At 36.0% G+C, this 12,931-nt stretch overlaps 1 pseudogene; it reads left to right on the top strand.

Annotated features, from left to right (window-relative positions):
• The first annotated feature begins 7,498 nt into the window (after nucleotides 1-7,498).
• LOC106026584 (olfactory receptor 52A1-like) lies at nucleotides 7,499-10,724 on the top strand (annotated as a pseudogene).
• Nucleotides 10,725-12,931: the final 2,207 nt, after the last annotated feature.

Raw genomic sequence — 12,931 nt, 5'->3', positions numbered from 1 at the left:
CTCTGGATATCTCCGCCCAGACTGCTGGAGGTCCCCCAGGCTTCCAGGTGCAGTGAAGGGGAGAGGTGGGTTTGAGGCTTCCACATCAGCCTCCCCATTCCGGTTACACTTGGAGAATTGCTGAGCTACTGATGGGTGGGCGGGCCCACACTATCAGCCTAGCCCAGCCTGTTTAGCTGCCGCGCCTGGCCATTGGTCTGCAGAGGAGGAGCTGGGCAGATTTGGGGTTCCTGCATCGGCCTCTCCATGTGTCTGGAGGACTGTGGATATCTCTGCAACCAGGGAGGGTCCACAGGTTCCTGAAGCACTGCGGCCTGTGGTGAGTACCCTAACCCGGCTGCAATTGAAGAACTGTGGAGCTTCCAAGGGGCAGGTGGGCGCACAGTATCCCTGAGGCCCAGCTTGTCTGGAACTGCGGAGTTCTGAGCAGGCAGAGGAGGGCCATTGGTTCTGTAGGCCCAATGGCTTGGGGTAGCGCGGTGCCAGAGTCTCAGTAGCTCCAAACATAGAAGGGGATTTTCAACAGATCCTGAGGAAGCTTTCAAATAACACTTGAAACAGAGAAATATAGGAAAATGACAAAATGAAAGACCAAATTACAAGCTCAAACCTCCAGCCCATCTCAAGAAACCCTAGGAGCGATGTATATAGAAGAAAATATATCCCATCCACCTCATATATCGGACACAATAGCCACTGAAATTGACAAGCAACTCCAGGAAGCTTTAAAGAAATTCAAACTCAAAATAATCTCCCAGATAAAAGAAGAAATGATAAAAGAAATGTAAGAGATTCTAAATATATCTAAAGAAAACAAAGATAAAAAATTGGAGGAACTAAACAAAAAGATAGAATCCCTAGATGAGCAATATAAGAAACAAACAGAATACATAATGCAGATGCACAGAGATATACAGGAAATAAAAAACTCCACTGAAAGTTGTAAAAACCGCCTTAATGAAAGTGAAGATAGAATTTCAGACCTTGAAGACAGGATTGCAGCTAGTGAACAGGAAAGGAAAGATCTTTTGAAAATAACAAGGAATCAGGAAACAACAATTCAACAACTGCAAGACGATGCAAAGAAGAATAACATAAGAATGATAGGGATTAATGAAAGAGAGGGAGACAACATGAAGGATGTCAGGAGGATATTTAGAGAAGTAATAGCTGAAAATTTCCCAAGCATGAGATCAGAAACTGACATCAGGATCAGTGAAGCATATAGAACTCCAAACAGTCATAACCAAAATAAAACCACACCCAGACATATAATAATCACCATCCCAGAAATCCAACATAAGAATAGATTATTAAAAGCTGTCAGAGAGAAAAGACAGATCACTTATAAAGGAAAATTATCAGAATCACAGCAGACTTCTCAGCACAAAGAATAAAGTCAAGAAGAGCATGGAGTGAAGTATTCCAGATCCTAAAGCAAAATGATTTCCAACCAAGACTGATACATCCTGCAAAACTATCATTAAAAATAGATGGTGCAATACGATACTTCCATGACAAAGAACAGCTGAAGAACTTCATGAACACCAAACCAACCCTGCAAAAAATATTGAAAGACAGTTTAGATACACAAAGGAAAAAACCACTAAGCAAAGCAAATAATTAAACAGAACACAAAGATAAAAATGCACAGCAGAGAGATAACATTCCTACAATTAACCAGCATTTAACAGTAATAACCATTAATGTAAATGGTCTCAATGCACCAATCAAAAGAAACAGACTAGCAGAATGGATCAAGAAACAAAATCCAACCATATGCTGTTTACAGGAAACCCATCTAACCCAAAAGGATACTCACAGACTGAAAGTCAAAGGATGGAAAACAATTCTTCATGCAGCAGGAATCCAAAAAAAAGGCAGGAGTAGCCATTCTGTTTGCAGACAATGTGAACTTTAAACCAACAATGACCATAAAGGACAAAGAAGGTCACTACATACTTGTAAGGGGAAAACTCCAAGAGGAAGACATAATTATCTTAAATATATATGCACCAAACTCCAGAGCACCCAGTTATATAATACAATTATTAACAGAAATGAAAACTCAAATTATCAGTAACACAATTGTAACAGGAGACCTTAATACACCACTGACACCAAGGGACAGATCAACCAGACAGAAAATGAGCAAAGAAATAACAGAACTGAATCACACCTGTGAACAAATGGGTTTGATAGACATATACAGAATGTTCCACCCAACAACATCAGAATACACATTCTTCTCAGCAGTACATGGATCATGTTCTAAAATAGACCATATATTAGCTCACAGAACATATTTAAGCAAATGCAAAAGAGTTGAAATCATCCCTTGCATATTATCGGATCATAGCGCTCTGAAATTAGAAATTAATGACAAAAGATACTGCAAAAATTCCGCAAACACATGGAAACTAAATAACACACTCTTGAGTAATCAGTGGGTCACAGAAGAAATTAAAGAAGAAATTAAACAATACCTAAAAGAAAATGAAAATGCAGATACAACTTACCGGAATCTGTGGGATGCAATGAAAGCCGTTCTGAGAGAAAAATTTATTGCACTGAGTTCCCACATCAGGAAAACAGAATGAATACAAATAAATAACTTGATGCTACACCTCAAACAGCTAGAAAAAGAAGAGCAAGTCAAGCCCAAAGCCAAAAGAAGAGAGGAAATTATAAAAATCAGAACAGAAATCAATGCAATAGAGACTAAGAAAACAATCCAAAGAATCAACGAGTCAAAGAGTTGGTTCTTTGAAAGAATAAATAAAATCGATAAGCCCCTAGCCAACCTTATTTAAAAAAGGGAAGAAAAAGCTCAAATTCATGCAATAAGAAATGAAAAAGGAGAAATCACTACAGACCCAATAGAAATAGAGGATCATCAACACCTATGTCGAAAACCTCTACTCTCAAAAGTTTGATAACACAGAAGAAATAGAAAGATTCTTAGAAGCATATGAAGTACCAAAGCTAGACCAAGAGGATATAAAACTGTTGAATAACCCAATCTCTGCTAATGAAATTGAAAATGTAATTAAGTCCTTACCCACCAAGAAGAGCCCAGGCCCAGATGGATTCACTGCAGAATTCTACAAGAAATATAAAGAAGACCTAATGCCGACACTCCTCAAACTATTCAATGAAATTGAAAGGGAAGCAATCCTTCCTAAGTCATTCCTGGAAGCAAATATTACTCTAGTACCAAAACCTGAGAAAGACCCAACTATAAAGAGAACTATAGACCGATCTCCCTAATGAACACAGATGCAAAAATCCTCAATAAAATATTGGCAAATAGGATCCAGCAAATCATCAAGAAGATTATACACCATGACCAAGTGGGATTCGTCCCAGGAATGCAAGGATGGTTCAACATACGCAAATCAATAAATGTAATCCACCATATCAATAAAGCCAAAAATAAGAATCACATGATCATTTCTATAGATGCAGAAAAAGCCTTCGATAAGGTCCAACACTTATTCATGATAAGAACTTTACAGAAAATTGGAATAAATGGTCTTTACCTCAATATAATAAAGGCCATTTATGACAAACCAACAGCCAGCATCATACTAAATGGCCAAAAATTGAAAGCCTTTACTTTAAAATCGGGCACAAGACAAGGATGTCCTTTATCACCACTCCTATTTGATATAGAACCGGAAGTACTAGCCAGAGCAATTAGGCAAGAAAGAGAAATAAAAGGGGTAAAGATAGGAAAAGAAGAAGTTAAATTATCATTGTTTGCAGATGACATGATACTCTACATAGAAGACCCCCTAAACTCCATTGAAATACTCTTAGATACAATAAATAAATTCAGTAATGTGGCTGGATACAAAATCAATACTCAGAAATCAGTAGCATTCCTATACACGAACAACAAAATTACAGAGAGGGAAATAAGGGAAACTGGACTATTCACATTAGCAAGCAAAAAAATGAAATATTTAGGAATTACTCTTATGAAAGAAGTGAAAGACTTATACAGTGAAAATTATAATACACTGAAAAAGGAAATTGAAGATGATCTCAGAAAATGGAAAGACATCCCTTGCTCATGGATAGGAAGAACAAACATTGTGAAAATGGCCATTCTCCCAAAACTGTTATACAGATTCAATGCAATCCCAATAGAAATACCATCAACATACCTTATAGGTCTAGAGAAATCACTCCTAAATTTCATCTGGGACCAGAAGAGACCTAGAATCGCAAAGGCAATTCTAAGCAGCAAAGACAAAGCAGGAGGCATCACAATCCCTGACTTGAAGTTATACTACAAAGCAACAGTAGTAAAATCAACATGGTATTGGAATCAAAACAGAGCCGAAGATCAGTGGAATAGATTAGAAGATACAACCACAACTACGAACACACTCAACCACCTTATCTTTGATAAAGGAGCCAAGCAGGTTCACTGGAAGAACGACAGTCTCTTTAATAAATGGTGCTGGAAAAACTGGCTCTCCATTTGCCGAAAACTAAGGCTAGACCCATGTCTATCACCATGTACTAAATTAAAATCTAAATGGGTCAAAGATCTGAATATTAAAACAGAAACACTAAATCTATTGGAAGACAAATTAGGTAGAAACCTTGGAGACATAGGAGTAGGTAAATAATTCATGAACAGGACTCAAACCGCACAGGAAATACTTCCCAGAATCAATAACTGGGACCACTTCTTATTAAAAAGTTTCTGCATGTCAAAAGAAATCTCCAGCATAGTGAAAAGAAAACCCACAAACTTGGAAAAGATTTCAGTGAACTCTGTCTCAGACAAGGGCCTCTTGTCTAAAACATATAAAGAATTAAAGAAACTCAGACCTCCAAAATTCAAAGATCCAATCCAAAAATGGGCATCTGAGATGAATACGCAATTCTCAGATGAAGAAATGCATATGGCAAATAAATGCATGAAAAAATGCTCATCATCATTGGTCATTAGAGAAATGCAAATTAAAACCACACTGAGATACCATCTCACTCCTGAAAGAATGGCCAGGATCAAGAAAACCAACCACAACAAATGCTGGAGAGGCTGTGGGGAAAAGGAACTCTCCTGCACTGCTGGTGGGAGTGTAGACTGGTACAGCCTTTGTGGAGATCTGTCTGGAGATTTCTCAAAAAGTTGGGACTGGAAATCCCATTTATTCCAGCTATTCCACTTCTAGGCATATTCCCAGAAGAACTGAAAGCATCATACCACAGTGATATATGTGCACCTATGTTTATAGCAGCACAATTTGTAATCGCCAGATCTTGGAAACAACCCAAGTGTCCATCAAATGAGGAATGGATAAAAAAGTTGTGGTATTTCTATACAATGGAGTATTATTCAGCTATCAAGAAGGATCACATTGAGATACTTATCAATAAATGGGCGCAGCTTGAGACCATACTCATAAGTGAAATAAATCAATCTCGCATGTGTGAATACCGAATAGTTTCCCTAATATAAGCAATGATTCAAATATATAAAAATATGTGGTAATCATGATTCCCCATTAGGTGGCCTTGAAGCCTTATAAAGTTTTCACTCATTAATTAGAAAGGCTTTATTCTGGGCTTCTTGATATGAAAATATTTGAAACTAGAGTATATGAAGTTTTATCCAAATATTTCAAGGAAAAAGACACTATGGTAACTACTATTAAGTCGGGTTATATGGTGGTGAAGTACTAGCTTGTTGAAACAGTCATGGTGTGACCTCTATTGTTATATTGTTATGTCCTGTTTTATCTCAATCTCCGCCTTATTGTTTTAAAAAAAATTATTTAGTCATTTCTTATGTTTGTCTTAATTAAAGAAAAAATTCAAAAAATTAGGGTATATAAATAGTAACTCTTTTTGATTTCCTATTAACTTGTTTTGAAGTCCTCTAGTACTCCCACAATCTTGTTTTGACTGATTAGACTCTGTTCCATTCTATATGATCGTATCAAGTTTGAAGACATAGGCAACTACTTTGAAGACAATAAGATTCACTAAGATACCCATTCTGGTTTGACTATTGTCTTATTTGGAAGTCCTGTAATGTTTACAATGCCTAAGTTTTATTGGTCTTGTTCTCTACTGTTTTGTCCAACTTTATAATATCTAATGAGATAGACAATTCTTTTTAAGGAAACAAGGGACAACGTTGATAACCATTGTTGATAAACTTGTACTCTGTTCTACACCATGTGCTACATCTATCCTTGGTATTGACTGACAGCTTTGTTTTGCCATATTTGACTGTATTCTCCCCCCCCAAAAAAAGTAATAAGCACTAAGGAGTAATAAAATCCAAAATGTGTAAATTTTGTTGTAAAAAAGAGAGGGGAAAAAAAAAGAAAAAGAGCTCTAACGGATATAACAGCAAGTGTGTTTAGGGGTGTTAAATAGCTGACTATATCAATGTATTTGGATCATTGAACACAGCTGTTTGCAGTCTCCCTGTTTGAATGTCCACCTTGTATTCTTTGATACTGTGATTTGAGGAACTATTTTCAAGATGATAATATGTAATCTACTAACAGGTGATTTCTTACTGTTGTGTTTTATTTATTTTTTATTTTTTTGTAGTTCTGTATTATGTGTACCCTTACACCGCTTTGGTTTGTTTTGTGTTTTTCTCTTTTTCCTCTTAAATTAAAAAAAAAATTGTATATGAATATGTCTGTATCTAAGAGTGCTACAAACTTTACACTTTGGCTATAATCTCCATTCGGGGAGGCTGAGACAAAAAGATTAAAAATTTGAACCTCATCTGAAGAAATTTAATTTCTTAGGAAAGTCCTATCAAAATAAATAAACAAACAAACAAACACTCACCATAGATGTTACCCAGGTTTAAGGTTTTTGGTTCAGCCTTAGTGCCCCAAAAGATTTTTTTTTTTTAGATCAAAGAAAGAGAAACTTAGATTTTCATTAAAATCTATAGACAAGAAACTGAGCTTACGTAAATAAACTTTATGCAGCACCGTCCCTCTGCATTCAGCTTTTGATAAAGGAAAAAACAAAAAAACAAACAAACAAAAAAAACACACCAAAATGGAGTGAGACTTCTGCAATTGCCAAGAGAATTAGAGGCATATTAGGTATGAATGAACCCAAGAGGGCTGCCTTGGTACTTATTTGTGTCTCTCGTGGTTTGGGCTAGGGAGAAGGAAGTCCCTTATTCCAGGATCATAAGCCTTTTCCAGTCTTTCATTAGGGAACATTAGAGGTGACAGTCAGAAGCTGTGTTCACCAGTGTTCTAGAATGCTGCAGACCTGGTCATGAGTATTGTTGGAAGGGGAACATGCAAGCAGGGAATCAGACTGAGAGAGGAAAAGAGCATGTGAACTGCAGAGACAGAAAAGTCTGAGAAGCTGTGCCCAAAATTTTCACACTGTCTGACTGACACGACCTGAATGCCATTACAGAGAACACTCAGCACCAAGTGTGAAGAAACGAGACTGAAATCTCTAAGAGAACATCAGTGAGTGATCGATGATTGAAAATGACCGTAGAACTGATGGTACTCTTAGACATGTGGTAAGAACAAACCCGGCTCACAGACACTATCTATGGGATAAATGTAAATGTTTCGAAGTTTTCTCTCCATAATTTGTCTTTCACAGCTTTTGCAATGACAGTCATACAAGTCAGTTAATTAGATAATTACATGCTTCCCTCAACTGCTTCTCTGCTCTACCAGTACAGCAGTGCTCATAGGTCAGCTGGTTACTCTGAAATAAGTCAGGAGATGATTGTTAAAGAATTGCTTCTCTAACTCTGACTATCTGTGGAAGAGATAAAAAATTGCCCCTATTAGAAAACATCATTTGTCTATGGATAGTAATATCATAGCACTAAGTATTTGAAAGCAAATCTGTACAAACCACGGTACTTAGTTAACTAATGAGTTTACCATAAACACGTGCCACATGATAGAGCTTTCTTATCAAATGGTGTTGCTGATTCTAATCTTTTATTTAAGGTTTAAGATCATTAGGACCAACTGTTTATAGAATTACTTGTGTACTTTTATATGAAACATAATTTAGCTGATTTCTGAGCCTTTAAAATACATAATATTGATTAGAAAGTCTAGGATGGAATAAAATAACCTATTTTTGACAAAATCATTAACAATTTCTTGGTTTAAAATTTTTAATTTTTAACAGGTGACAGTTTTTATTAAACAACTTTCATATCGGGGATCAGAATGGAATTTTTGAGAAAATTCAGTCACCAGAGAAATTTGGAAGTAATTAAGCTTTCCCAAGTTACTGTGAAGTTCACTTCCAAAAAAATTCTGGTATCCCAAAATCTGGTATCCATTTTTCTTAATTAGTATATTTGACTCATTATATAATTCTTCTAAATTAATCTCTTACCATTTTATTATTTATTAATTTTTATAGCTAATCTAATAAAAGAAAATATTTCATTACAAGTTAATGAATTGCTAAGGTCCACATGTCAATACAATTAGAACTCTGGGAGGTTAAAGTCAAGCAACTATCATCTAAAATGAAGGAATTATATGTTTACTCAGTTTCCTATATTTGCATTTCATTATGAATGTGTTCTCTCATATTACACGTGTTCATTATTTTGTTTCTTAGCAGTTTTTCTTTCTAGAATTCTCTAGTGTATTACAGAATGTTAGGCACTATAAGAATACTACTAATTATAAAGATGTCAACTACTGGAAATACAATGAAAGAAAAGTAGAAATTCAAACTGGCACAACACATTGGCTTACACATATCAGAAGTTCATAGATGTGTTATGTATGTGTATCAATTCACCCCTAGATGCATTTACTGTATACCTCAAACATGTAAAAATAATCAAAATAAGAAACCTGAAAAGTCTGACAAATATTTGAATTATCTTTTCTAAAATGGATTTTTTTCAGAATATTTTGAAAGGATATCTTTACACACCATATGACATATGTTTTGCTGCCATGATTTGAAATTCTGTATAGGTACAAATGATATAGACACATACATATATTGTTTCTTTCTTTCTTCTATCTTTTTGTTTCTTCTTTCTCTTTTTTTTTCTTACCTTGTCTTTCCTTCTTTATTGTGGTACTATGTATTGATACAACAGCCTCATACTTTCCTAATTTTTAAAATGTGAGATAAAGTCTTGAGATTGTACTTCCTCAGCCTACCAGAGCTCTGGGGTTACTCAAGAGCCCCATCATGCCTGGCTTATGTTATGTTATTGAGTCTCAACTATTTCTATCTCTACTCTCTAGAGTCCACTGTACAGTTACACGTCTTACCTGAATATTTGCTGATCCAAACCAAGTGATCCTCACAAAAAAAAAAAAAAAAAAAAAAATGACTGGAATAAGAGTAGTATTAGAAGAACAGGAGAAATGCTAGATATAGTGAGACATACTAGTATCTTACGATATTTTGAATTTCTAATAAAAGTAAATGAGTCTAATTTTTCATACACAGGTCTAGAAATAAATTAACAGACAATCAGCAACAGAGTCATGACACAGGCAATTTTGTTCATTGAAGTCATTTTCTTATGTACAGAATATCTCACTGTGAGAGAATACTCGTGGACACCTTCTCTAAAGCAGGGATGTGTCACTGTGGAGCTGTGCTTCCACTTCAAGAGCGTGAATGTGGTGGCTGATATAATTGTAGTGTTCCAGAAATGTCAAACAGTCAGTATTGTGGCTTTGTATAAAAACAAAAAGTAGATCCAAAGTAGTTGTGTAGATCTTCTTCTGTTGACACCAGGAGGCCCAAGAAAACCATATTGCACTCCAAATCACAGTCTTCATGCCTTCTGTCTTGACACTAATTGGGATCGCAGGCCTAGTATCTGTGCAGTGCTGGATCGGAATCCCTTTCTGTGCCATATACCTTATCACTGCGATTGGAAATGCTTCGCTTCTGTATATCATCAGGTCAGAGCGTTGTCTCCATCAGCCCATGTACATTTTCCAAGCTATGCTAAGTACCACAGACATTGTGCTTGCCACCAGCATTATGCCAGAGATTCTTGGAGTCTTCTGGTTTCATTTGCCACACATTGATTTTGATTTCTGCCTGTTTCAAATGTGGCTTATCCACACCTTTCAGGGTGTAGAGTCTAGCAGTTTACTTGCCATGGCCCTTGACCGTTATGTGGCGATCTGCTATCCACTGAGACATGCCACAATTTTCACAACCTAGCTGGTCACTCAATTAGGAGCTGCTGTAACCCTGAGGGCTTCCATCCTCGTGGCCCCAGCCTAGTGCTGATAAAGTGTTGGTTTCAATTTTATCATACAAAAGTCATCCCCCACTCCTACTGCGAGCATATGGCCATTGTGAAATTAGCTGCAGGAAATATCAGAGTCAACAAAATCTATAGTTTGTTTGTGGCCTTCACTATTGCATAGTTTGACCTCACATTCATCACATTGTCCTACATCTAGATATTCATCACAGTTCTTAATTTGCCCCAGAAGGAGGCGAGGTTGGAGGCTTTCAACACCTGCATTGCTCACATCTATTTCTTCCTCCAGTTCTACCCCTTGGCCTTATTCTCCTTCTTCACAGACAGATTTAGCTCTCACATCCTCCCATGGATCTGTATCCTCTTTTCTAGCTTTTACTTGCTTGTCCCTCCGTTCCTCAACCCACTTATCTATGGCATGAAGACCGACCAGATCCGCGTTAGCATGGTAAAAATGTGGCGTTCATCCTGATCTGCCCTTTCCTCATTCAGCCATATAACCTTCTTTCAGAACAAAACAAGAACATCAGCCCACATTATTTGAGATACCAAAGTTTCCCATTTACAGGAATTGGCATATGACATTTTTCAGTATGAAGGCTGTAGTCCATGACAGCCATCAATCAATGGGCTTGTGCCTCCTACATAAAGAATGAGGCTAAACAATATAAATGAAACAAAATAGTGAATGTATTTTATCTCTTTTTCCTTTTTATTTTTTAATCCTTGCTTTAGATGCTTGTTTGAAAATGTTTCTCTGGAAGAATTCATGAAGTACACATCTGTCACTGACATGAAACAATTTCCGAACTCATCATTCTGTTCTGTCCAGGCACTGAATACAAGTTATTCAATGTGATCCTTTTGAAAATCGTGGTTAATTAAAACAGTGAAAGAAGAAGGGCTGAGGGTTTAGCTCAGCGGCGTAAGTGCCTGCCTTGTAAGCAAGCAGTGAAAAAGAAATTCTTTAATATGGTCTTGTGTGGAAAATTTTTATGGAACCCATTAAAATAATTATAAAAAATAAATTTTCCTGAGGTCACAGGAATATTGTAGTCACAAATATATAGGGAGCTAAGTGTTGAATTTACCAAATCAATAATTTTTCACTACCTCTAACTTTTGTATCTTATTTCTTCAGGTGTGAAAGCCATTCTATTAGAAATCTAATGCAAGAGAATAGTAATACAGTAATAAATTTGATACATATCTTATGCTTTATGAGTTTAGAGCTTAATTCTTTTCTGGAAGAAGAGAACAGGAATGAATACAAAGAAAGATGAAAAAAGAAGGCTGTGAAAGAGAGGAAAAAAGAATTTTATTTTTTAGTTAGGTAACGTGATTCTTAAGGAGTGCTGTGTGATCAAGGAAATAGAGACACAGAAGATCAGATAGGCCATTGCAACTAGAGAATGTAGCTCTGGGTTGCAGAGGGTATTTTTAGTATGCTTTGATTGCAAGACACAATGTGGGAGATAGAAAAATTTATAGGAAATATGGTTAATAATGCTGTGTGTAGGTGTCAGTCTTTCATCAGATACAATATTTCAGTGGAGGCTTTATCCTTATAGGGAAATCACTGGAATGGATGAGGGCAGAATACTCTCAGTGGGAATAAAAGGCATGCCTTTATATTAGTAGGCTCTTTTACTAATATACTGTTTGTCTAAGAATAATGACATGAGCACTTAGAGCTAGATGATTCTTCCTAAAAATCTAAGATCATATATTATTTTTAAGGTTATAGAAAATAAATTTGTACTGGTGCTATGAACTGATTTATTAGATTACAATCTTGGCCGATGTGCAAATCAGTGGACCACAAATCACAATCTGGTGGATATTCTCACTGCCTTTATGAAATGAGTATAATCAGATTCCTGTGGCTACTGAGGATGATTACAGAATAAATGTAGAATACATCTTTGGGGGCTCTAGGTATATGTATTTGTTAGAGTTGTTGAAGGGTTATTGATAGTTAATTTACTTTTAGATAACATCATTTATTTAAGAATAAAACTGGTGCAGCACCAAGATTAATGTTCTCATCAAGATTAAGCAAAATTCCATGAAATTAGAAAAATGATAAATAATTTAGACTATACTGGCAAGCCAGTAAAACTCAGTTATGTTATTAGGTAGGTATGTACATTGAAATATTGTGAAATACATAATTTCTGAAAAATGATACAAAATTCAAAGAATAATATTATGAATTGTAAAAATTATTTTCTGTAACATAGATCAATTAATTAGAAAGTTGAAAAATATTTTTCTTCTTGTTTTGGTGCTGAGACTTGAACCCAAATTTTTTTTTTTTTTGGTCTTTTTCCTTTTTTACCGGTACCAGGGATCGAACTCACGACTGCCTGCTTCCAAGGCAGGCGCTTATGCCGCTGAGCTAAATCCCCAGCCCCTTGAACCCAAATTTTACACTGAGCTGCATCACTAACAATATAACAGTGGCAGTAAATGGTACTTCTTGTATCTTGGTTCCTGGATAAACTGGTTCACTGACAGAAACCAGGCTTCTTTGTAAAACAGTTGTTTCCTGGCTTAGGTTTGGCAAAAAAAAAAAAAAAAAAAAAAAAAAAGTTGGAAACATATACTGCATCAGAAATTCGGGAAATGTTCAGCATACTATCTGATACTACTAGAAAGACTGAAAAGGTTCTTCGG

Source organism: Cavia porcellus, unplaced genomic scaffold (assembly GCF_034190915.1).
Source record: "Cavia porcellus strain 051 isolate PalLab524CR breed Dunkin Hartley unplaced genomic scaffold, mCavPor4.1 scaffold_9, whole genome shotgun sequence".
Taxonomy (NCBI): Eukaryota; Metazoa; Chordata; class Mammalia; order Rodentia; family Caviidae; genus Cavia; species Cavia porcellus.
The sequence above is the reverse complement of the archived record's forward strand: the minus strand, read 5'-3'. Positions and strand labels throughout refer to the sequence as shown.